Below are 27,480 nucleotides of genomic sequence, written 5' to 3'. Positions count from 1 at the left end.
AGCATCAGGCAGCCCCTCCACAAAATTGATAAAGGGATATTTACAGAGCAATTCTGTATACAGAGGTTGCAAACAACTGTAACATCACACGATGTTCTCAGGCATAACAGACAGTGTTTGTCTGGCGTTATCCAACACATTTTTTATAAAGTAACTTTTCCGGCAGTTGCTAGGCCCTGCGAGAATTGCAGAAAAGGGGTGTTTCGAAATTATCCATTTTTAAAAACCATAGGGCAGGGTTTTAAACCCTCTCCTTGGACCTTCTTGTTGTAAACGACTTTCTGTGTTTGTTTTCTGAAGGGTTTTTGTTGCTATTTGCCACTGATTTTTGTTCCTTGCGATAGAGGGGTGCTGCACCTCTGTCTTTTTTGAGGTGTTTTCTCGCAGGCCCGTGCAATAGTCCAGACCTCGATCTTTTATACTGTCAAAGTTGATCTTTTCACAGTTTGCTACGTTCAGGGTAATACCTTTGACTTTCCTAAGGCCTTTCCTCCCGACAGCTCATACCCATATGTTTTTGGGCCTGCCGACACAAACTCGGTGATGTGTGGATCAGGCGGGATCTTGCTTGTGAGGTCCCCTAAATAATCCCCCAGAGGGGGATTCCAGTCACCCTCCCTTTTCACAAATGTCACCAAGTCAGTGTCGTGGTACAGACACCGCTCTTGCAACCTGTCTAGGAGGTTGTATAGTTCTAAGCGGGCATAAGCGGTGGTGAAACAGGCTATGAAGACATTGGTATTGCCAGAGACAGGGTGCAGGTCTTTTGCCTGCTTCCAAGACACACACGCGGTTTCATCCTCAATAAACTTGCAGGATGAAACCTTGTAATTGGGGGAAAACAGGTTCTGAAAGAGTTTGTCAGGATCTCTCACGATGCTGGTGTTGGGTAGGTTTGTTCTTTGGCCAAACTGACCCCACAGAGATTTTAAAAACAGTTTAGTGATTTGGCATTTAGCGGAGTTCGACCTGATCTCGTGTTGGCGTAAAAGCACGCCTTCTTGCTGGTAGAAATCGTAAATGTACTTATTTTGTTTTTCTTCATCTGTGCACCAGCTGGGATACCCTGAAGCCTCTTGTTTCTGGCAGAGGTGTAATTTTATGTACGCTGAAAAGAGTTCATCAGATTTTTCATTAAAATGCCACATTTCATAGACTTTAGCCACCGCATACCCCTTCGCTGTGGCCGTATTCAATTCCACCATGCACCAAGTCCCCAGGATGGCCCTCTCCTCATCACTGTGGATGCATGTCTCCCGCTGCTTGGTTTCTGCACAGGTTCGGCAAAGCAGGAACAGAAGCTTGCCACCGACTCTGACAGGTAACAACGGGAAAAAGAGGCTTGCAGGGGGTACACTTTAACTTTTGCAATTCCAAAATAATTTGCAAGGAGTCCAAATTTGTCGTAAATTATATCAGGGTCTCCGATGGGGTATTCCTTGGTTTGTTTGCAAAAGAGCACAGGCTGGTCTCGCGATGAAGTACGTATCAGAACCTTTGGAACTGAGCGCTAGGAACGTGTAGTCCCGGAACTCTTTGCCAATAAAGGTCTAAACAAACAGAGAAAGACACTTGTCGCCCTTAAATTCCCAGGACTTTTCAGGCTTTCGGGACATAGCGAAAATATAATTGGGCGTGTGCAACCCAGTCTTCTGTGTGCATTCAAAATCATAAAAAATATATACTTTTCTGAGGATTCGGGTTTTCGAATGCTCTCCAGAAATCACAGGAGACTGTCTACATCACCAGCGATCAAACCCTGACCCTCTTTACAGCGCCTCCCTTCACACCTGTGCCGCTTGTCCACAGAAAACTGACACTTATCACACAAAGTTTTAGACAGGCATTCGACTCGCTTTTTCGACACACAGTGGACGTGTCTGTCTAAACGCCCTAAGCAGCAATTCAAGAGAGTTTCTGTTGAAAGAGACAGTCTCCAAGCTACCTGAGGCTTTTATACCATCGTAACTCTTTGTTTCAAAATAACTAGCAAAGTGATTGGATCCCCCCTCCCTAGCATTCCCTTTTGTGATCTGGGTGGGGCAATAAGTTGTCTGCACAACTGGGTTGCTTTTCTTTTCTTTTCTTTTCTTTTCTTTTCTTTTCTTTTCTTTTCTTTTCTTTTCTTTAAAAGACATACAGCTCTGTGAAAAGAAACCAAGGGCCAGAGACCTTCTAACAGAAACACAGATAGTCACAAAGCCCTTTTTTTCTTTTTTTTTCAATTTACAGCTACCAAGTTGTATGTCGCTGTTTGTCCCCTCACCATTTTCTAACTTAATCCTTTTTGATTTCTTACAACTGGCCTTTTTCTGAAGCAGGGTTCTGTAACTTTTTGTGCAGACCAGACGGTCAATATAACGCTGGAAGCAGCATCTTACGGTTTGGTCATTTTCTTTCAAACACGGTCAGGGTCTGCACTAAATTGCACAGCATTTATCAAGGTCACCCCATGCGCTAAACGTTCTTGGGTGAGGCACAGACATTGCACAGCTTAATCTATGGCAAGAACAGTGTTTAATAGGCTTTGCAAACACAGCTCAGCACGCCGGCCCCGGAGCTGGCAGTTTCTATCCACTGAAGTCCAAGTCGCACAGCCAGGGTGCCGTTGGGCTGGCGCACCCATGACACAGCCCTCTCATCTTCAAACAGCTTTTCCTGAAGGCAGCGACTGAGGACAGCAGAAACAGCAACGCGTACAATAGTCCGCATGACTTTTTTACGCTCACGACGTGGCACTGGCTCAGTGGGTTCCATGCCAAACCTCCTCCTAAACGCCTCCTAGCCGTCATCCTCGGAGTCCTCTTCAACAATTTGGATCGGCGCTGAGCAAAAACAAGGTGGGCCTGGTTCATTTTCGCTGCTTGATGCGAAGCTGTCTGGGGCCTCCGGGGTCTCTGGAAAGACATCATCGAGCTGTCGAGAGATTTTCAGAAAAGAAACAGTGTAAGTTCCCACTGCTTGTTTTTAAATTTACAAAACTCTCCCGCCCCTCTGGTTCCTAACCCCATTTCACCCCATCATCAACCGCCACTTCTAAATCATTCATTTACCTGAGCCATGTCTTTTCCGTTCACCTTGTTCTCTGGTGACTCCCCCAAGCTTCGTTCGCCTTCCTCCTCCAGGGGGGTGGACGACAAGAGGCCACCACGCTCATCGGGGTGTCTCCACACAAGTCCAAAGGTCCTCAGGGCTAAAACAAAGTCCCAAGTTCTCACGGGGGTGGTGAAGGAGTCCATGTTTCCACGATTTCTAAAGCACGCGTTCTTGGTAAAAGATGGCCTCTTCTGCCCCAGTGCTGGGACTTATGGGGTGATGGTGCTGCACTCTGATTGGCAGAGGGCACTGGGAGGAGTTCTTAGAGGGGTAACAGGACCCTCTTCTGGGCGGGTCACCCTGCCACAGAACACCCCTGATGGGTCAAATCTGCTCTCAGGTGGTCCGAGGCAGCCAAAACCCATTGCGATTGGTAGAGGGAGGTGGGAGGAGGTCTTAGAGGGGTCACACAAACCACTTCCGGATGGGTCACCCCACCCTGGAACACACCCAATTGGTCAAATCTCGTCTCTGGGCAGCCCTATGTGGCTGAAACCCCTCGTGATTCGTAGAGGGCGGTGTGAGGAATTCTTTGAGGGGTCACATGAAACACTTCCGGATGGGTCACCCAAACGTGGAATATCCCCGATTGGTCAAATCTGCTCTCAGGGCAGTCCTATGAGGCTGAAACCCCTCCTCATTGGCAGAAGGGTGGTGGGAGGATTTCTTAGTGGGGTCACCCTGCCCCGGAACTCCCCCGGATCAGTCAAATCTCCTCTCGGGGAGGCCTACAGGGGAAAAACTGAGCCTGATTAGTAGAGGGCAGTGGGAGGAGTTCTTCGAGGGGGTCACATGACACACTCTGCTTCCTGTCATGTGTCCGCCTTGACTCTGGAAGTAATACCCCCATGGGTGGAACTTCCGGTGACAGGTGGTCGGGGCCGAAGCGGTCAAGGGGTGGGGTATAAGGGGTAAAGAGGCAGAGTTAGGGTTTGTTTGACAGTAGGTCTCTTATACTATTACCAGACACCCTTAGAGGCCCTTGCCTTTCGAAAGGGTGGCTTTGTAAATTTAGGATTAGGTGTTCTTGAACAAAAGTCCTTGGACATTTGGGACTTCACTTTCTTTTGAAGCTTGGAGAAGGTTTGCTTCAGGCACATGAAGATCCGTTTGAGAACTGGAAATTTGTTCCTTGAAGGGGATGATGTCCTAGCTCTGGAGGCCTTTGGTGGCTTTGGAGGAGAAGCATCAGGACTCCCAGTTGCTTTCTCCCCTGCTTGCGAAAGCCCTGTTGTACTTGTCACAATGGACACCATCTTCGGTTGCTTGGTGGGAGCCCTTTTCCCCATTCCATCCTGCCTCTTGCTCCTGTCTGCTGGAAGGAGCCACAACACTGGCATCTTGCTGTGGTTGGATGATGCTGCAGAGTCTCCTGGAGTCCATCGCTGGGGAATTCCATGGGACGTTCTGGGCAAGTCAGCGTCTGCAGAGCCAGCTGGTCTCTTCTGTAGAAGCTTACCGCACTTCTTGCAGACTCTGATAGGCTGCTGGTCCCTGAAGAGCTTTGAATTCACAGTTCCATCGAACCCATGTGGAGCCGGGATGTCTCGAAGACCATGAAGCTCAGCAGATTCTTGTGTCTCCTCCTGAGTTTTCTTACCCTTCATCTTTCCTTGATGTGCCTTGTGGCACAGATGGCAGACTGAGACATGGCTCGCCAAGGGGCGGGAGCTGCTCAACATTTCCATCAGGTGCTTGATCTTTAGGTCGTGTGCAGCCTGCCCAGCAATGAGAGAGTCAAGAATGCATCTTGGTAGCTGCCCAGAGCCTGGTGCCTCTGGGACAATCTGGTGGCATTGGGTCCTGGGAAGATCTTCCCTGCTCTCACCAGCCTGTGCCCATGGCCTCAGGCAGGAGCCTTCTCCGGAGATAACCTTCCTCTCCATGTGCAGTTCCAGCTTCTCTTCAGTCCCTTTGGTGCCACTCAAACTGGGAAGGGGCTTTCTCAGCTCGCTCCTATCAATGTGGAGTGTCACAGCGAGCATCTTCTCTGTTATTACAGTTCCTGGAGGTGCCGATGTCAGATCCACCCCTGCTGGCAGAGTGCAGCGATCCGGGTTAGTTTGGTTTCCAGCTGTGCCATCACTCCTGCCCGTCTCCATGGTGGTATCTTCCACTGGTGTTGGAAGATGTGTGGAACAAGTCTGCTGCCTTCTGTCTGTGGGTAGGGCATGTCCATCCTCCAGCCAAATCTTACTGGGGGCCCTTAGAGGCAACAGAGGTGCTGTGGGAGGTTTCTGCGGGGAGAGGGGTAAGCCCTGCTCATGCTGGAGTCTCTTTGTGTTCAGGTGACAGTCCAGCTCCTCCAGGACTTCAAGGCTTAGGAAAGGGATCCTGCTCATGTTGAACTTCACCCTGGGGTCTCTGTCTGGTGGGCGCAGAGCAGGGGCATTAGGGATCATCTTGGCCAGTGACTCTGTGTATGGGGTAGGTGCCCCCAGTTGGCTCTGCAGATGCTTCTGTCTAATGTTGAAATCTAAGCCATGGGCTGATGTCTGGTCCAGACTCGTGATCTGCTCTCGCCGGTTTCGTCTGCTGTGGACAGGAGGCCTGGGGAGAGGCTGGTCTTGGATGGGATGAGTGGATCCTTCCCAGCCCGTGACAGCCATGATCTCCCTTGTGTGGCAGAGGGGCTCTGACCGAGCCACGGAGGCTTCTCTCAGGGAAAAGGAGCTGGGATTCCAGGGGAAAGAGGTGATGGATTCCATGGAGGAATCAGAGAACCGGCTCATGGCAAATGTCATCACACTCGGCCTGTGGGAGAGAGCAGACAGGGACAGATGGGACATGGCCCTGCTGAGCAAAGGCAAACCTTGGGCACAGCCGTCCAACTGTACTGCAATGGGGCAGTGTCTAGGCATGCATGGCACACCACGCTCTGACACAAGGACATCAACTGGAGAACGAAGGACTGCGAGAGGGAGCTGGCACCCATTTTATCGATAACGATAACCCCCTTGTCACAAGCACAGGTGCAGCACCAAGCACAATGGGGCCTTGAGCATGACTGGGGACCGAGTGCTCTTTTAATAGAAAGATTCTATTCTGTAACTCCTCTCTCGTTCTGGGAACTGCAGTGTCCTCTTTTTGTCTCAGCCCCGTGGCTAGGCCACTCAGCATTTCCTACTCTTCCAGGGTACAGTCCTTCAATTATCTCTCACTCCGACAGTGACCCAGATAGTCTTGCTTTTCAGTGCCCCACCCGTCTATGCCGTGCCCTCGGTGGCCGTTCGGGAAACCCGGGCCCGCAGTTTACACCTGGTTCCAGGCCAGGGACCCTCAACGCAGGAGTTTTGGGCTTTCCTCTCCCAGCCTTCACTGCTACTTCCCTGGACTGCTTCCTACTACTTCTGGTTCCCCTCCTTGCTCTGGGTGTACCAGCTCCAAACTGGGTGTACAAGCTCCAAACTGGTACTTCCCCCTCTTCCCAGGGAGGGACTGCTCTTTCCCAGCAGTAGCCCCTATCTCTTGCCAGCTTCCTGGCTTTATAGGCCCCGCCTATTCCTGCACAGCTGAGTCTGCTTGCAATCAATTCACTGCTCCCTGACTTTTCCTCCGGGTGCACCCTGTAGAGTTCACACGTCTCCCTGGCCACCTTAGCCCCTTCCAGTCCTGGGTGGGGTGGACAGCTCATCACAGAGCCTCCCACTCAAGACTGCTCCTCATGGGGGGAGGAGAGGAAGGTAGCACCTCCCCTGCCTCTCATGCAGCCAAGTGTACAGACTTTCCCTCTCTTTCTTTATGTCACCCACCATGAGTAGTTTCCCTTTCTCCCCCGTGCTGTCTCTCCGTTTCTGCTGCTGAGATTCCAGGTCTTGCACAACCTCTTGCAGGGTCTACGCTGCAGCTACTAGCCTCCCCTACAGTCGCTTCATTGCCCCATCGAGTACTCCAGCACCCTCGCTCTCAGGGTCTCAGTCCCCACTGTCTTGTGCATCACCTCGGCATTAATTCCTACCTGCTTAAGCTTCCTCCCCTGGGGGGGGGTCTCTCTGCTCCCCCCAGCCTCACCTGCCTTTTGGCTTTCACCACAACATCTACAGATTCACTAGGGGCCTCTCTTTCTCCTTTTCTTTTCTTTCTTCAGGCCTTTGCCTTTGTCTTGACTGTCTTTCTTTTCCCTTGGGGACCGTTCCCAAAGTACGGACCCTTTTGTCAGCATTCAGCTGCTTTACAGTCTCATTCTAGCCCCCTTGGGGTACTCATCCTGCATAATCTAGATCTGATCCCTTACATCAGGGCTGACCGTCAGGTACAGTCTCTCTCACAGTCCCCTGACATCAGGGTGACTGTCTCATACAACGCTTCACTCAGTCTACAGTCCTCTGCACAATCCCTTTCCCACAGAGGTGACCGAGTACCCGCATTTCCCACCACATTGTCACAGGGGGCACCCCTCATTGCTTCTCTGGTGCCTCCTCCTGGTCACTCCGTGGATGGGCTCTTGAGGTCAATGCCCCTTCCCATGTCGCACGCCATCACTCCGTCTCTCTCTTGGGAGTGCAGCTACTCTCTCGTTTCAGGAACCTCAGTCTTCATGACTCAGCCCGCTGGCCCTGTCTCTCAGCATTTCTCCCCTTTGGGGTACAGTCCTTCAATTCTCTATGATTCTTGCAGTGACCCAGGCAGGCTTCCCGTTCATTGTCCTTCCGGTCTGTGCCACGCCCTCAGTAGCTGGTAGGGGAACCTGGGCCTGCCCTCTACTCCCGGTTCCAGTCCAGGGACCCTACAGCCAGGAGTTCTGGGCTTTCCTCTCCCAGCCGTCTCCGCTTCTTCCCTGGACTGCTTCCTGCTACTCCTCGTTCCCCTGCTGGGTGTACAACCTCCAAACACTCCCCCTTCTTCCCAGGGAGGGACTGCCCTTTCCCAGCGGCAGCCTCCGTCTGTTGCCAGTTTCCTGGATTTATAGGCCTGGCCTACTCCTGCCCAACTGAGCCTGCCTGCAATCAATTCCCTGCTCCCTCACCTCACTTTCACTGGTGTCTCACCTTGGAAGCTAAAGCCTCTTAGAGGCTTTTTCCCTGTTATTTTAGGATCCTGGAGTATCTGGTTTTCTCTGCTCCCTCCTCTCTATATTCACTATCCCCTCCCACCCAGACCCCTGTCTGGTGCCCCCCATTCAGTTGCCTTACGGTATCAGAACTTCATCCAGGTATCTGGCCATGTACTGTACCCTCCTCTCATCCAGCCTGAGGCTGTCAGCCAAGGTGAGCTTCTCCAGGGGCACGCGGCAGCTGTGGAACAGAGAGAGCAGATAGTTCAGTGCAGACCCTGCCCTCAGGCCCTCTTTCACCCAGAGGTGCGGCACTGACAGGCTCCCTGTCCCATTCTCCACTGAGGCAACCTCTTCCCCTGCAATACCCAGGCCTTGGATAGTCTGGTTTTGGGTTAGCTGGATTCTTAGGTGATCCCTGTAGAGTGCTGAGAAGGTGAGAGTGTGTCCTGCTGGCAGCGTATGTGTCATGTCCCTTCCGCACAAGCTAATCAACAAATAGTAGAATGGCCTGCTGCAGCTACCAACTAATGCACCTACCTCCTTAGCTCGACGAGGTGTTTTATGCTGCAGAGCTGAAGGTCCAAGGTTGAAGTCCAACTGGGAACGCATGCTGGGGGACTGGAGGTGGGGGTGGTGGAGGGGCCATTACAGAAGTGCTGCCGGATCCCTTTCACCCTACTCACCGTACAAGAAAGGCCAGCCTTCCTCCCTGAACTCTCCACCTCACCTCCCAGGTGTGCACAGGGCTGCTCCCAGAAAACGTTTCTCCCGCTCTTGCAGGGGAGGATGGTCCAGTCCAGTAGACACAATCTACCGCCCCTCCCCCACTCCAGATTAAATGAGCCGCATGATGCTTGAAGAAGGGAATGACCCGTTGTATGATGCATGGGGGTGGATAAGAGATGGCAGCTTCTGCTGGGTGAGAATGAATTTCATGATTCTAAAGGAGAATAGTTGCTTGCCTGGTATACAGGTCGGGGCAGGGGAGGGATTACTAGGGCTACTACCCCTGAGTGGGGATGAATTGCATGACGCTAAAGGAGGGGACTGAGCCACTGCAGATTTATGGAGGGGGGCATTGCTTACCATGTCTCTAGGGATGCACAAGCCTCCTCCATCTCTTTCTCACGACGTCCAAAAGCTGCCAGAAGTGAGACATAAGGGAGACATTGAGCTGCTTGGCCACCCTTTGCTTCCTAGCACCCCAGAGCCCCAGATTTCAGGGGCAGCGTGTGAACGGAGCCCCAGCCAGTGCCTCTGCATGACTCTGGGCATGTCTGTGCCTTCGCAGGAAGAGGGGAGGCGACTGGGGGAATATACTTCTCTGCTTTGCATGGGGCCCAAGTCTGCCACCACAGCTGTGGGGACAGGGACTGCTTACCTTTCTTTTTCTTCTTTTTGTGTCTGCGCCTTGTCTTCCTCTGAGAAGCCTGCCACACACAGAAAAAGCAGCAGGGTTAGAGAGAACTCCTCAGTAAAACTGGGATAACAAGGAGCCAGAGGGGATTGCCATGTGGGGCCAGAGGGAAGTTTTTCCTTGTGGGAGAGTATTGCACTCTGAGGCATCATGGGTAGGCATTGTGCTTTCCTATGATTCAGCCCATATAGGGCACACAGCACAGCCCATGACAGGGGTCACTGGAATAATCCAGGTTTCAGAGTAGCAGCTGTGAGCTGTAGCTCATGAAAGCTTATGCTCAAATAAATTTTTTAGTCTCTAAGGTGCCACAAGTACTCCTTTTCTTTTTGGAATAATCCAGGAGTTGGAGAAACAGGGATTGCTGGTACCAGGAGCCTGCAGAGTTTATCAGCGTTGAAGGAGAGAGCCTGCAAAGTTCTCCCTCCTACAGAGATTCTAAAATTCTGCAGTTTTAAGGAGTGCAGGGTATGCAACGAACCACAGATACCAGTCCCCGAATTCCGATCTTGGGGGAGAAATCTGACATCTGGACAACAGTGATTCCTATTTCCATATTTAGGGAATGCATGATATAGGGGTTTTATCTGCACGCATTTGCGATAGCCATGCTACTCCTGAGTGGTGAAGCCAGGAATGGGTTATGCAAATTCTCCCTAACAAGTGCTGATATAACCCCTATACCATCCTTAACGGCAGCTGTTTTACACCAAAAGAAAACAGTTTGGCGTGAGTTCAGCCCACTTGCCTGGGAGCTGCTGAGCTCTAATGGGCTCTTCATGGTGACCTTAGGATCATTATCAGGACCATTTGGGTCAGTGGTGCTGGTTCTGGTGGCCAGTCCTAGGCTAGTCCTGCAGGGAGGGGTGGCATCTGACCCGGAGGCTGGAGAAAGCTGCAATCTCACATTTGAGGCTGCTGCTTCTTTTTCTTAGCGTATGCACAAGGTGCCTCAAGTGGCACGTGAGCAGGATTCATCAATGAATTTGGTCTGTTGGTTGGATCATTGGCTTCCCCGGCCCGGCCTGGGTACCGCTGGGGTCAGGGAGTGCAATGTGAACATTGATCCATGCCCCCCGAGGCTGCCGAGATGCCATTTGTCAAAGGAATAGCAGTGCTGTTGCTGGGTCTGGTTCTCTGCCCACCACAGCAGCAGTCACTGGGATATGGTGCCTTGTAGATTCCACTCTTGGCACCACACCTGCCAGACCCCAGCGGGCTGATGAAGGTCTGCCAACTTCAGGCTTCAAACACTTCGCTACATACCCACTGCAGGTCTTATTTCACCCTCTTGAGGCATTAACTCACAACAAAGTGTCCCTGGTTGACCGGGGACTGTTATGACAGCGCTAAGAAGACCAAGCACCCTGAGTTGAGAGAGCATCACTGTGCTTACCTCTGGGTCCTTTCTGTAGGACAAGTATTCTCAACCCAGGCCCAGACTGAGTGTGCTTCTTTCTGTGAGCAAGGACTTCTCCCATGGCTCAAAATCTTCCTTTTAAGGAGCTTCTGACCCAGACCCAGCTCTCATCAGGGACCATCCCTTTGGGGTGTGGAAGATACTCTCCCTGCATTCCAAAGCACTTTAACCTCCTCTTCTGGGGGCAATGGGCAAGGGTGGGGCACCCTGTCATGAGTTGAAATGGGAGGGTCCAAAATGATTAAAGGCCTGGAAAGACTCCTCTATACAGAGAGAGATTGAAAAGACTGGGACAATTTCAAGAGGGAACATGCTAGAGGTGTAAAATCATTCACAGATTCATAGCATTTAAGGCTAGAAGGGACCATTCGATCATCTAGTCTGACCTTTTGAATCACACAGGCCAGAATATTTCATCCTGTATGGAGTCCTATCACTTGAGTTTGACTCAAAGAATGGTTTCGAGAAGGCACTCCCGATTCACCCTCGAGTACTGCGGGAACTCGGATATGAAATTGCAGAACTACTAACTGTGGTACTTAAGCTATTGCTTAAATCATCCTCTGTATGAGATGTCTGAAGGGTAGCTAATGTGATGCTGATTTTTAAAAAAGGTTCCAGAGGCGATCCTGGCAATTGCAGGCCAGTGAGCTTAGTTTCAGTACAAGGCAAATTGGTCGAAACTCCAGTAAAGAACAGAATTATCAAATACATCGATGAACATGATTTGTTGGGGAAGAGTCAACATGACTTTTGAAAAGGGAAATCCTGCCTCACCAATCTCCTGGAATTCTTTGAGGGGGGTGTGATGGGTTGGACCCCCCATTGCGGGGTGCCACCTGATCTACTGGGGTCCCACTGAGCCCATCTCTTCCACCAGCCTGGTCTCCCTCACCCTGTCCTGCTGCACACACATACTGGCAGGGACACACCCAGCTGTAGGATCACGCAGAGTATGCAATCAGCTCTCTTTGGGAAGACTCAGCTCGGTGATTGCCCAGCACTCAGGTGCACGCACCCTCAGGAGTGTAAACCAAAATTATATTGTCTTGCGCTGTACAGAGATCTAAACAACGTAAGCTCATGACATTCTCTCCCTCCCTCAATGTGCAGGAAGATATGCATAGCTGCCCCCAACCCCACCAGTTATGAATTGCACAAACTGGTTTTTAGAAGAAACCAAAAATAAGTTTATTAACTACAAAAGGTAAATGTTAAGAGATTAGAAGGGCTAGCAAACAGATCAAAGCAGAATACTGAGCAAATAAAACAAAACACACCACCTAAGGTTAATACGCGAAATTAACTGCTTAATAGAAAGTACATTCTCACCCTAAATGTTGTTTTGTGCAGTTGCAAAGTTTATGGAAGGTAAACTGCACTGCTTGCAGCTTAAATATCCAGCTATTCCTTTCACAGGCTAGATCTTTCTCACCTGGGCTCAGCCCCTGCCCTCCTCCCCCACAGTTTAGTTTCTTTCTTTCACCAGGTGTTTTCAGCAGTCTTCCTTTTTGAGCAGGGAGGTGGTGGACAAGAACCCAGATTAACTCCAGTCCAAAAGCCTTAAATAGGATTTGGATAAGACAGGAATCCTTTGTCTCCCAGTTTGACCCCCACTCCCTCCTACTGGACAAATACCACCAGTCCATAATGATGCTCAGTACCAGGTGACATGATCACATGACCCTGCAATGTCAAAGCAGCATCCCAGGAAACTTCTCAGGAAGGAGGAAGATTCGTATCTTCCAAGTCCTATTGTCCTTCCAAATGGCCCATCCAGGCTGACTCCCTACTGTTTGGTGGGCATTCCCCTGCTGCAAGCACTTTTGTAATTGATACATAGCTCGTATTCCTGACTTCAGATACAGAAATGATACATCCACACAGAAAGGATAATCACATTCAGTAAATCATAACCTTTCCAATGATATCTCACACGACCCATATTGCATAAAACATATCTTAGTTATGCCACATTCATCTAACAATATTTCTATGAAGAATATGGGGCGTCACAGGGGTGAACAAGCATGTGGAGAAGGGCGATCCAATGGATCTAGTGGACCTCAACTTTCAGAAAGTTTTTAAGCAAAATAAGTTGTTATGGGAGAAGAGGGAAGGTCTTCTCATGGACCAGTAACTGGTTTAAAGATAGGAAACAAAAGGTAGGAAGAAATGGTGAGTTTATAAAGAGAGATAAATAGCAAGGTTCCCCAAGGATCTGTACTGGGACCAGAGTTGTTCAACATATTCATATGTGATCTAGAAAAGGGGGGAAACAGGGAAACGGCCAGATTGGCAGATGATACAAAACTAAAGCTCGTCCAATCCAAAGCTGAATATGCCCTCCCTTTTCTAGATGTATAACTCTGTTTTGGGCTGTGTGAACATTCATTTTGTTTCAGTGGGCCCCATTTGCCAAACAAACTCTCCAGAACTCTCTGTGTGACTGCCCTGTCCTCATCGACCATTGACCATTCTGCCAATCTTCGGGTCATCAGCAAATTTTTATCAGCAGCAATTTTATATTTACTTCCAAGTCATTGATAAAAATAGTGACTAGCATCAGACCGAGTACTGATCCCTGCAGAGCCCCATTAGAAACACCCACATTTGAGGAGCCCATGAACAATTACTTTTTGAGATCTGCCAGTTAGCCATTAGCCTGTACTCAGTCCATTTAACCTGTGCTCCATTGATATTGCATAGGATATACAATAAAATTAAAGGCTATAAATACCGACATGGGGAACAAATAATTACAAATGGGCTCTTCAATCTAGCAGAGAAAGGTCTTACATGGTCCAATGGCTGGAACTTGAAACTAGACAAATTCAGACTGGAAATAAGGCGTATATTTTTAATGGTGAGAGTAATTAACCATTGGAACAATTTCCCTAGGTCCTGGTGGATTGATTCTCCATCGCTGGCAATTTTTAAAATCAAGAGTGGATATTTTGATAAAAGGTATGCTCTAGGAATTACGGTGGGGAAGATCTTTGGCCTGTGCTATGCAGGAGGGTCAGACTATAAGATCATAATAGGCCCATCTTGCCTTGGAATCTATGAAAAACAAAACCTTACAAAAGTCTAAGTTTGTCACATCTATGTTTGACATGACCCATGTTCCATAAAACATTGTTGACCTGCTTTAAATATATTCCTGTCCTTTAATTCTTTAGCGATTGAATCCTGTATCGCTTTGCCCATTATTTCAGGCTAACTGGCCTATAATAAGCCGGGTCAACCTCCCGTACCTTTTTGAATATTGACAAAACATGAGCACACTTCTAGCTTTCTGGAATTCCCTCAGTAATCCTAAAATTTGTGAAAAATTAATGTCAGTGGGCCAATAACCTCGTGAATCAGCTCTTTGAGGACTCTTTGGTGTAGATGGTCCGAGCCTGCTGATTTAAAAATACTTATGTTTGGTTCTGCATTCAGCTGGCATCAGTCCAGCCTTTCCATCTCTCGAGGATTTTCACTTACCTCCGATCTGGCGAGGCTCATCACAGCATGAAAGGCAAGAAACAGCACCATGCATCTCAGGATCGTTAGGCAGGAGGCCCAGTTGAGATATAGGAGGAGTGAACTCATTTCCCAGGGTTCAGACACTAAGAACCACAGATACTCTCAAACCAGCAACAAGTACCCAGGCTACACCTGACTGCAGCTTGCTGCTCTGGCATCAGGCAGGCGCTGATGTCGTCTCTAGGTCAGAATGGGGCTGCCCTCCTGCAATCTCCCTCTCGCCTGTGAGCTGTCAATGCTGTACTTACATCAGGAGATAGGATGGGGCAACCGCCCCAGGGGGCTGAGCTGCTGAGCTCAGAATAAGGCAGGAGAGAGGGCATCCGATTTCCCAGGAAAACCCTGGGTCTTCTCCGAGCTTTACGACTCTCAAGCCCCTAGGCAAGGGACATTTTCCGCCTCCTTGTGGGAATTCATAAAACCCCTGTGACTGAGGCAGAGTCTCCCAGCCTGAAGCGAGAAGCAGCCCTGAAGTGATTACCTAGCGCTACGAGCGCAGACAAACTTTCACGGTATCGCCAGCCCAAGCATTCCAAAACCATGAGTTGGGCCACACCAAAATCATGAGATTAGCTTCAAAATAATGAGATCTTCCAAAAAAATTCCTCTGGGGAACTCTTCATTTGCCTGCTGGTGTCTAAGCCGCGACGGTGCATTCAATTCACGTCCTCCAACTTCTCTTTGCAGCCAAGAGAGCTTAAAAATGGTCAACAAATAAAATAAAAAGCAGAGATTCTCGTATCATTCACTTGATTCCAGGACTGGAAGCCTTAGGAAAAGCACCCTCTATCATAAAATAATAAAGAGCCCTACCTCTTATCTAACATCTTCCATCAGTAGATCTCAAAGCACTTTACAAAGGAGGCATGGAACATTAGCCCCCTTTTAGAGATGGGAAACTGAGCCACAGAGAAGAGCAGTGACTTGCCCAAGATCACCCAGCAAGACAGTAGCAGAGCCAGGACGAGCACTTAAGCCTTCTGAGTTCCATCTAGTGCTCTATCCACGAGGCCACAGTTCATTTGAAGTAAGGGGTCATAGTCAGTACATTCCTGTGGTGGTTTGTTTGGGCTCTTCCAATCACCATTGTTATTGAAGTTACACATTTTGACCTGTGACCTGTGCTGGCACAGGGGCATCATTATTAAAACGAGGTTCTCACAGCAGGTTGCATCTGGGTTCTTGTTCGGCCTGAACACAAGTTAACTGGACCATGTCTCCGATGTCCCCATGAGAAAGTTTAGAAGCCATTGACGGCCTTGCAGTGCACTGACATACTGGGATTTTCAGAAAGCCTTTGACAAGGTCCCTCACCAAAGGCTCTTAAGCAACGGAAGCTGTCATGGGATAAGAGGGAGGGTCCTCTCATGGATCAGTAACTGGCTGAAACATAGGAAACAAAGGGTAGGAATAAATAATCCATTTTCACAGTGGAGAGAGGTAAATAGTGGTGCCCCCAGGGATCTCTACTGGGAACAGTACTGTTCAACAGATTCATAAACGATCCGGAAAAAGGGGTAAACAGTGAGGTGGCAAAATTTGCAGATGATACAAAACTACTCAAGCTAGTTGAGTCCAAAGCAGACTGCGAAGGGATCTCATAAACCTGGGTGACTGGGGAAGAAAATGGCAGATGAAATTCAAGGTTGATAAATGCAAAGTAATGCACATTGGAAAGCATAATCCCAACTATACAGCGAAAAGGTTGGGGGCTAATTAGCTGTTACCACTCAACAAGAGATCTTGGAGGCATTGTGAGGAGTTCTCTGAAAACATCCGCTCAATGTGCAGCGGCAGTCAAAAAAGGAAACAGAAAGTTGGGAATCATTAGGAAAAGGATAGATAACAAGACAGAAAATATCATCTTGCCCCTCTAAGAATCCATGGTACAGCCAGATCTTGAATACTGCATGCAGATGTGGTCTCCCCACCTCAAAAAAGATATATTGGCATTGGAAAAGGTTCAGAAAAGGGCAACACAAATGAGTAGGGGTATGGAACAGCTTGCATATGGGGAGAGATGAACAGGACTGGGACTTTTCATCTTCGAAAAGACAAGTACAGGGGATATGATAGCAAATCATGATTCCTGTGGAAAAAGTAAAGAAGGAAGTATTATTTACTCCCTCTCATAACACAAGAACTCAGGGTCACCACATGAAATTAAGAGGCAGCAGGTTGAAAACAAACAAAAGGAAGTATTTCTTCACACAATGCACAGTCAACCCAAGGAACTCTTTGCCAGAGGCTCTTGGGAAGGCCAAGACTATAACAGGGTTCAAAAAAGAACGAGATAATTTCATGAAAGATAGGTCCACCAATGGCTCTTAACCAAGATGGGCAGGGTTGCCACACCACGCTCTGAGTGTCCCTAGGTTCTGTTTGCCAGAAGCTGGGAATGAGCGACAGGGGATGGATCACTTGATTCCCTGTTCTGTTCATTCCCTCTGAAACACCTGGCATTGGCCACTGTCGGAAGATCGGAGACTGGGCTCGATGGACCTTTGGTCTGACCCAGCATGGCCGTTCTTCTGTTACAGCTCTTCAGTCTCCTTGATATCTGTGATGTCATAATCCTGCTCAGTTCTCCAGCCTTCCATGGAGTCTGGGTGGAAAGACAGGGGAGATGTCACCTCGTGAGCTGGGTCTGTAAGAGCAACCTGTGTTCAGGCAGAGAGGGGCTCCTGAGAGAGATGAGTCAGTGCTCCGTTAAAGAGCCAGAGACAAGGGCCTGGCCTGAGTGTAACCCACCAAACTTTGATTACACCCGTACCCATAATAATTCCACGTTAGTGCAGGGCTAGTGAGCAGGTTCAGTCTGTTCTGACAGCGGAACTCCCACCTGTGGAGAACAACACAAATATGCAGATTGGGGCAGTTGGGGATGCCAGTCACCTGAGTTGCTCCGATTTGGAGGAAAGACACCACAGTGTAGTAAAGCTGCTCAGACTAAACAAAAAAATCCTTCCCTTTATAAAAAGAAAATCTGTGGGTTAACTAAGATGCCTCATAAATCTAAACATGCTCTTATCATTACAGCAATTCAGCACCTAGCGGTCAAAGAAAAATAATCGTGTCCAACAAACAGATTTCTTCACTACTGAAAGGTACACGGGCCACTAAGCCTATGCATTTGAAGCATGCCCTGCTTATTTGGCATTTATGTCCTCACACCCTCCTGAGCTGAGCAAGCAGCAAGCACCCTGTTCTTTCAATGGGCTGGGATCCTTCTCCTGGCAGTTCTCTGCTTGCTGCAGGTAGTCAAAGCAGGCCTGTGAACATCAGCCCTCAGGGCAGAGATCTTCACCGCCCCTCCGATACGGCTGTCTCCCTCTGGCGCTGGATCAACTGGTGGAAGAGGTTGGCACCCCCCTTTTTTTCAATTTGGGAGTGGAAGTGGCCCTCCACCCTTGGAGATGCCCTACTGAGCATGTGTGACCCAAAGCAGCCCTCTCTTCACACCCTACATGCTATGGTAAGAATCTTTGTACGAAATATGCCTTGTGAGGTACCATTTGAAAAGGAACAACTCTCTGGTCAATGACATCATGTTGCAACGTCACATATAGAGTTATGAGTTCCCCCTCTACGACATTACTTGGGAAAACCTGACAGCCCCTCCTTGGCAAACGTTGTTAAAGAGGTCTATCCTAAACAAAGGAATGGGGGTTTATATCAGAAGCAAACAGGGTCCTCAAGACAGCAGGGGAAGGAGACGGTAGCCAACAGAGCAATTTACATTTCAGCAAACACAAGTGGGGGGCAGAAAAAGAAGAGCATGCATCATGTTGACAGATCCTGGTTGTTGGCAGAGCAGGATCAAACCTGGGACCTCTGGAGCTTTGTGCATGAGGTGCTACCGCATGAGCTCAGAGCCGACTGGCTGCTAGCTAAGGCTGTAGAGCAGATTCATTTCACTGTCTCTAAATGGTCTCGGTGCCACTTGATAGGACAGAACACCACACCCAGGATGTATGCGGGTTTCACCTTACTTAGAAACAACTTGTTTACAAAATCAGACATAAAATACACTCAGCACACTCGTACAGAAAAATTGCTGACTTTCTCCTTTTGTCTGTATGAAACGTTAGTTTGTACTTCCTTTGCTCATGCTTTTTATGTAGCCTGCTGGAAAACTAGGCAAATATCTACAGGAGTTGATGTACTCCCTAGAAGACCTCTGTGTACCCCATACGCCTGGTTGACAACCTCTGCTTTAGAAGAATCAACTTCTTTTGCTCATGCTTTTTATGTAGCCTGCTGGAAAACTAGGCAAATATCTACAGGAGTTGATGTACTCCCTAGAAGACCTCTGTGTACCCCATACCCCTGGTTGACAACCTCTGCTTTAGAAGAATCAACTTCCAAGACTCAATGGACTATCAAAGAAAGGGGCAGACAACCCCACATTCTTTCACTTAAGAAACCAAAAACACCAGCACTTTTGGGCCCCTGGAAGAAAGCCTGAGCAAGGAGAGAGACAGTCCCCATTTTGCCGCCAGACTGTGGATGAGAAAAACCATCTTCAACAGAGCCTGTGTCTTGCTAGATTAAGTTTTAGACCTTGAAAAGTGTACTTTGTTTTGTTTTACCTGTAACTCTTTCTATCTGCATTCCTTATACTTGACTTCAATGACTCCTATGTAGGTTTTGTTAATAGATTCATTTCAGTTTTACCCTAAACTAAGGCTGCGTTTCAAGGGAAGAGTCTAGTAACCCCCAGTTAAGTTAATAAGTTGTGAAGGGCTTTGGTGTCTTTAAAGGAAGAAACAAACCATATGATTTCTCTGGACTGTCCACGGGTTGAGGAAAATCCAGGACTGGGCGCTTGATTTGGAGCCCTGCAGCACAAAACACCACCTCTTAAGCTAGAGCAGTACCTCCGTCAGCTGGCACCAGGACAACACCCACACTGGTCTGCTTTGACCATGGTGGAGAAATAATATTTATCGCTATGTTAAAAGAGTAATAGGTAAAGCAAAGCGTCCCTCCCCGAACTCCTGCTTTTAATACACTCCTCTGGAAACGACTAACCCTCTTTTAATTGGATTTGATTTTTGCAAAGACAGAATGAATACAAGAGCGAAGGGGGACGCGGGGAGCTGCAAACAAACTCAGCTGAAAGGATCCGATCCCATGACTCTGAACAACCTTCGTCCTATGAATTACCGGGTTTTAACCCCATTTGATGGCTCCTCCCCAATCTCAGATCTCAACTGTAGGGTCGTCTCTTGTTTCCATATGTTGCTTTTTATTAAACCCCACACCTGGGGCCGGATATTTAGGTAGCCACATGAAATGGGTTGGAGGGTTTGGGGGACCAGGGAACCAGGGCCCCACTGTCCCCTCCCAGTTATTTGTGGGCTGAAGCCAGCCCCTGCAATCACAGGTCTCCCATCCTCAGAGCAGGAGCTCGGGGCAGCAGCACCAGGACGATGGTGGGGAAGGCATCTTCACAGCCTCCTGGTCCCCAAAGGATGGCACCAAATTCTGCTTTCTACCTATGCACTCTGGAGACTCTTTCCTCTCTGCTGATTAGCTGTTTGTGGCAACATCCTCTGAACCATCTCCCGCTGGCAGCCTCACTCTCCTGCCCTCCCTGCTCCTCCCTCCTTCCTTCCCTTCTCATCATTCCCCCCTCCCCACGCTGCCATGTCCCTTTCTTCCAGGGCTGGATTAACTTTTTGTGGGCCCAGCGCCAAACATATTAGTGGGCCCCCCTGTTGACCGAAATAGGAGCTGAAATTAAAAGTGGCCCAGATTTTTTGGTTTTAGGTTTGTTTTTTACCTGTATTTATTACCAGGGGCTTGTAAATTTTACATAAAACTTAAACCAAGAAAGGTACAACAGAATTTATTAAAGGGGGTGGCAAGAACTCCCGGGATAAACGAGGTAAACAGGTAACGATTAGGCAAATCACAAAATGAGGCAGGCTGTACCAATAAGGGACCTGTGAACACAATCGAGTGATGGTGACAGGACCATTGTTGGCAGCTTGATTTACGGATGTTTTTTCCTGAGGGTAGCACAGGACAGCAGGACTGCTGGAACCAGGGAACCCGGGACAGGGTCAGGCGAGTGCTTTTTTAGGTAAGTTGCTAAAACCCTTCCACTCCCTCTTCTGCGTTGCTCTGCGTGTGGTGAGTGAATTCTAGACAGGTGGATTTGGTGTGTGGAGGTCAGTATGACAAGTAACCCTTGTGGGGTGAATGGCCGACCCTTAATTACCGAGTTTGTCTTCACCACACACGACCACTCAGAGGGGCCGCCCCGATCTGATTTGAACACTGCCTTACCGAGACTTTTGGTCACTAGGCAGATGAGGAGATTGACAGCTCCTGGCATTTTCCGCCAAAACAGAAAAAATGCCAAACTGCAGGTAGGAGGGGACGAGAAGGGCTTACAAGATGGATGCTCAGTTGTTCTTTAGAGGAATTTGAGATGGCCTTATGATTTTATCTTTACACCCCTGGGGAACGAAGAGGCCAGGGGCAAGAGCACAGCAGGCAGGGTGGATTTGATTTCAATCACGAGTTAGGAAGACTCGATTTAATCATGGGTTTCGAGAGAAAAGTGCCTTCTTGTTGGTTGTTATAACCTGAATACATATTCCTCACAACTCAGAGATACATGTAGGTTTCATGTTTACAATGTACACACTACACACTTTTAAACCGTTCAGGAAGAGGCTGGGGTCAGGGTCTGGCAAGGAGCTAGAATGAGGGAGGGGTCTCAGGGTTGGGGCAGGAGGTTGGGGTGTGGAGCGCTTACCTGGGGCAGCTCCCATTTGGGGCAAGGGGTGCAGGTGGGTATGTGGGGGGAAAGGTGCAGGAGCTCCCGTTTGGTGCTCAGGGTGGGGGTGGGAATGTGGGAGGGGGGGTTTGCATGAGTCAGGTCTGGGGTCTGGGTGTGTGTGAGGGGGTGCAGGAATCAGGGCAGGGGGCTGGGGGTGCGGGAGTCAGGGCAGGGGGCTGGGGGGGCATGAGGGTGGTGTGGGAGTCAGGGGAGGGGCAGGGCAGGGGATATGCCCCAATTCCACCCCCTTCCCCAAGGCCCCGCCCCTTCTCCGTCCTCCCCCCCTCGCGTGGGCATACAGCTGACTGGCGGGGGGGGGGGTCGCAGTGCGCTGGGGGCAGAGGCGGGGGAGGGGGAACTTGGCGGCTGCGGAGCCAGCCCGGCTGCAGCAGGACAGAGCCCGGGGAGCCGCAGCACCACAGGCCGCGGCCTCGCCCCCACTCCAACCCCTTCCCCAGATCCCCTGCCCGGCCTCCTCCCCCGGGCGCGCCCCATTCCCCCCCTCCCCCCGCAGACCTGGGAGGGAGGGGGGAGGAGCAGAGCGGTGCCGTGCCTCGGGGAGGAGGCGGAACAGAGGGGAGCGGGGCAGGGGCTCAGGAAGTAACCCTGGGGGGGGCAGAGGAACCGCTCCCCGCCCCAGCTCGCCTCCGCTCCACCTCCGCCCCCGAGCGCGCCGCTGCCTCTCCGCTTCTCCCCCTCCCTCCCTCCCTCCCGCTCCCAGCCCCAGAGCACCCCGGAGTCGGCGCCTGTCCACAGCACCAAGCTGAGCGAGCCGGGGAGAGCGGGGGACGGAGCAGAGCGGCTGCCGGGGCCCCTTAGGAGCGTGGGCCCGACGCAGGGCTGGCGCCATGGTAAATCCGCTCCTGCTTCTTCGTCTATTTGTAAACACTCTGCACACACAGCTAGAATAGATGGTCATTCATGATCCCCCTAAGTGCCTCTTATCGGGACTACAGGGGTTTCAAACGCATTGCCCCAGATTTTTCCTCTCATTTCAGAATTGGGGCCATATCCCCTGTCCTCAGTCACCTTTACAGGCTTCTCCAAATCCTAGCCACTGCAGATCCAATTCAAAATTGTTCTCGTTGTTTTCCAAACTCATTTGACCACGAATATGACAGCCACCGATTCTCCCATTTGGTTGCTCTCCCTTTCTCCACTCTTGTTCTCTGCTCTCCAGCTCCACATAACTTTCCAGAGTGGGGGAGGGTCGCTCTTTTCACTTCGTCCCAGATTTATAGGGCATTCTCCCTTCCTTCAAGTTACTTCCTCTCTTCAGATCTTGCCTAAGGACCATCTTGGTTGTGTTAGTTTGACTCAGAATCCCATTCATCTTTCCCTTCCCTCCCATTATTTCCTACTCCCATTCTCCTCCAATTGAAACTAATGTGCAGTGATAATTACCTTTTAGTTTGACCAGGACTGCTCTTAAATTTCAGTTTCCTTTTCTTTTACTTTCCTCCATCTATGCACATTAGCTTATCCTTTCTGCCTTCTGCGAATCTTCGATTCCAACAATATAAATGTACTAATTTCTCTCTCTCTCTCTCTCTCTCTCTCTCTCTCTCTTTCGTGGCTTGTCAGACATCACTTAAAGAGTTCTCTAAAAAATAAATTGATTGGACGATGTTGATCTGTAGGATGGATGCTACACACTAAAAGTTACAACATTAGTTTGGCAGCAAAAGCAAGGAAGGAGGGAAATAGAATTCACTGCAGACTACTACCCCCTAACACAGAACTGTTACACTTCACAGGATGGAACCTCTGAATGGCTTCAGTAGACTGTCCTTTAAAACTTAGTACCAGAGACTGTTAACATCCCCACAAACTGGAAGTAAACACAGAATATTCGATTCTGCGTTTTAAAACTCCCCTCCCACTTGGACATGCTTTTCATCATTTGAATGAAAAAACGTGAAAACAAAATGTTAATCACCCTGCCAAGGGAATTATCAACATTCTGCAACTACATGCTCTGAATGTTGCCAATAACCAGGCTAAACAGGGGTATTCATCACTGAAAACTCAGTTATATTTGTATTGTTAGGCACGATCCTCTATTTTTATGTGGTCCTATTACAATATAATGCCACAGGAAGCCTCAAACTATTAACCACGTCTGAAACGTTGAGCTAGTCTACAGGGAGTGAAGCAAACATTGACTTTTTTCGATAGAGCACAGCTTGCAAAGTTGCTAATATTTTCTTCTCATATTTTAGATCCTTTGGGACAATATTAAAAGACCCCCAGTCAGTGCCAAATTGCACAAATAGAGTAAAGAAATGATACTTCTTTGGTTTCCTACAGACTGGCTCCATGTTGCAGGGACATCATCCCAAAAGAGCTACAACTCGAACTTGCTTTTTATTTTCTACTTCCGCAGTTGGAAAGAAGGTGCACTGCAGAGGTGCCCAACTCACGGGTACATAATGACCCAACCTGTGGCATCTGAAATGCTGACTGTGACAAGCGCTGCAGCCTTCAGGAAAACATAATGAAATCCTGGAACATTCTTCCAGATAAATCTCTATTAAAAGTAAATATTCAAAAGGACATGGTTAAGTATTTGTTGCTTGGAGGTCATGAATTATTCATTTGATCTTAGAATAAATATTTTAACTTGTAATATACCTGTAAAATACCAATTAGAGGCTGCTCTGCATTTTAATCTGAGCAAAACAAGTCTGTATTTGCCTGCTCTTTTCAGACATTTTCTTCTTTGTGATTTTGCTGAATTTAAAGCATTCATGAAAATTGGAGGATTCAAGAACAGAGCCTCTTCTTACCGGATCACTTTATATGGAGTTGTCCCAGCAGGGACAAAATGCCACAGGTATTTCTTGTATTGCCACCCACCCACCCACCCAACCCCTACGGCCTCCGTCCCTCCACTGCCCAGGAGCAGGCAATGCCTGGCCTGCTAGAAGATGCCTTTGTAAACGGCTCTCTAACTGCAGCCACAACCCTCTGTATGGCCACCCAGTTCCCTGGGGGTGCATCCACACTGTTTGTAAACCCGGGGCTGCCCGATCCAGGCTTGTGGACTCGGCATTTCCGCGCCTGCGCTTGAGTGTCCAGGCTGCATTGTGAGCCTGGGTTTCCATTCGCTGGAGCCGGGTCTCACACCTGTGTTAGCGCGTCCCTCTGTGCTCCGCCCACCTTCTGACTCGGGCCTGTGTCCACACTGCTCAAGGACAGGGCGTGGACCCGAGTCACAGCAGGGCTCAGCTCTGACCCATGCCCCAGCCAGGACCGAGGAGCCACATCCTGGGTGCTCGCTGGCCCGAGTCAGCCTGATGTGTGTGTGAACGGAAAGGGACTTGGGCTCAAAGCTGAGCCAGCCCCTGCGCATAGCCTGGGAGGCTCGGCCACGCAGAGTCCTTAACGCCAGCGAGATTGCTGCTCCTGCTGGGGAAATGGGCCATCCACAGGGAAATCCCTCGGCGAATGGGCACCATGAAAAGCCAGCATGGCCCAGGCCAGCCGGATCTGGAATCGCAACTCTTGGATTTGCAAGGCATGGTCATCTCCCTCTCCCCTGCCCTTCTCCTAGACATGCCCACTGCTTAGAACGGAGGGGGATCCTTTTCCCTCCCTCTGAGAACCTGCTACTGCCTCAACACCAGCTTGGAGGAGCCTCCGCCCCCAGTCGCCAAGCCACAAAGTCGTCCCTATCCCAGCATTACAAGGGAGGAGAGCCAGGGTCTGTCTTCACTGCAGGTGGGCGGAGCCTCCCAGCCCAGGTAGTCAGACTCTTGCTCGCAATCACAGTGCGGACCTTGCGGCTCAAGCCCACCCGCCTCTGAGCTCCCAGCTATTGCTTGCGCACTGCTTTGTGGCCGTGTAGCCGGGCTGGGGGGCTCTCTCCCAGCTGCAGCGTGGACACCCCCTTTGGCACACGCAGCAGACCTGGATTAGAACCCCAAGGCTGCTTCCTCACTTCTCTTTCAGCTCCCCTCCCCAGATCCTCTCCTGGACCCTGCCCCCCCCACCACGCCCCCAGTCTCAGAGCTGTTGGTGCAAGAGCATCTCCCATCAACTGGAGCAGCCCTGCTGCATCCACTCCACATCTGCTGCACTCCTGACACACTCCCACACCCCCTTTGCTAGTGCACGGGTATCTATCTCCCATCTCAAACACCTGCCCTGGAGACAGAGTCCTTGGGTGGGGGTGGGGGGGTTCCTCCAGGGCCAGGGGTTGGGGAGCGGCCAGCAGTGCATGGGCTCTGTTTGCATTGATGCTCCCTGTGTGGAGCACAGAGTCCCCCCCAACCCCGCCCCCTCGCTCAGCACTAAATCCACTGACCAAACCCAGCCTCTGGATTACAGCTGCAGGGCCAGGCCAAGTCAGTTCTGCTGGGGCATTCTGCAAACGTTTTCATTGCTTTCAGATTTCCCATGACTTTTTTTTTCCTATGAAAAACCTAAACCAAAAACTCAACGAAAAACTCAGTGTTTGGTTAAACAAAAATGTTCCCTTTTCAAAACACGCGCGTGTTCCAGCTAATCAGTCAGACCAAATAATTCTGAGTATCGGGGGTTGCCGTGTTAGTCTGTATCCACAAAAGCAACGAGGAGTCCGGTGGCACCGAAAAGACTAACAGATTGAATTGGGCATAAGCTTTCATGGGTAGGCTTTTCGTGGGGATTTCTACCCACAAAAGCTTATGCCCAAAATAATGCTGCTTTCCCAAGCCCCCAACCTGACCGTTGGGTACCAAAAACGAAGCGGTTTCAGGTGTGGGGCCTGTTTGCTTCATCAACAAGCTGGGAGTTGGTGAAAGAGGTATTATTCATCCACCCCCCCACAAGTTACAATTTTAAAACTCTCCCCCATGTGTGCTCTGCACCCCTGGGCGCCCCTGGATTATTCCTGAGCCGTAGCAGGGGGTTTCACCCTCACCCCTGCTCCCTGAGAGGCCAGAAGCAGTTTCCTCCAGGAGCAGATCCTTACCATCACGCTGGTTTCACTGGGGTCTGGTCTCTGACCAAAGCAGGGCCCCTGGGCTGTGGCTCCAGGTGAAGGGGGGCTATGGTGTGGGGGGGGCTGTGCCCAGATGGGGCAGAAGAAGACGAGCAGGAGCGGGGAGTGGGGAGACCGTTCTCCTGACCTGCAAGGGCAGCGGAGAGCAGCCACTGAGTCAGCCTGGCTGGGTGCAAAACCTTTGTTTGGGGAAATTTGTTAGTCTCTAAGGTGCCACAAGTACTCCTGTTCCTTTTGCGGATACAGACGAACACGGCTGCTCCTCTGAAACCTGTTTGGGAAAGTGTCTGACCAGCAAAGCACCTCTCTCCTCCAGGCGAAGAAGGGCAATGAGTAACCGCACTCGCCTTGTCTCTGCAACCTGCCCCCTGCCCTCCTCTGAGCAAGCCAGGCCCCAGGACACATGGGGAACCATGGCAGATCTGATCTCTCAGACCCGGTGCCCCCCGGGCCAGTTGGAACCAAAGAGGGTGGACCAGCCACGCGCGGGGCCTCCCCAGGTGGCCTGCGTGTTAGATCCAGGTCTGGCAGGAAGCAGATTGGCACCGGGCTCATGCCTCCTGCTGCCTCCAGGAGCCACCTAGGAAAGATACAGGACACGGACAGCTTGGGCCCAGCCCACTGAATGGCTCAGTCCTGGAGTTCTGCTAATCCAATCAGGGAACAGAAGTCAGGTCATATGACCCGAGTGTCCAATCCACACACTGAGTTTTAACGAGCAAACTGATTCCTGAATAAGAATTATTCATTGAACTCACCCCGTGATGATGTTTGAAATAGGGATAAATGTGAGTCCTCCCTCAAATAGGGTGCTCCCTCCGCACCGGCCCTTCCCTGACCCCCTGGTCAGTGCATTGAGTTCACACCAAAGACAGTGTATTAAACAGCAACGGTGAGGAGAATAAGGAAAAATGGAAGAGGGTGAAGGGGAACAAGGGACCCGCCCTGTGGGCTCGGGGGCACCACCACCGGCGTCTCTGGGACGTAGGGAAAGTTCACCGGCTCTTCCTCACACCCCCCGCCTCCCTCCCAGGCCCGGGCTGGGCGGCGGTGACACCGCGGGTCGCACCCGGCTCTGGCGCTGGCCACGGACCCTCAGGCGCGAGCTGGCCGGGCCCCCGACGGCGCGGCTGGTCTGCACGGCCCCAGCTCCCGGCTGCCCCGGCTCCCCCAGCTCTGGCCCCGCTCTGGCTGCTGCTCTGCCCTTAGCTCGGCCCCGCTCGCCTCTGGCAGCTCC

Source organism: Caretta caretta, chromosome 3 (assembly GCF_965140235.1).
Source record: "Caretta caretta isolate rCarCar2 chromosome 3, rCarCar1.hap1, whole genome shotgun sequence".
Lineage (NCBI taxonomy): Eukaryota > Metazoa > Chordata > Testudines > Cheloniidae > Caretta > Caretta caretta.
This window is presented reverse-complemented; position numbering follows the sequence as displayed.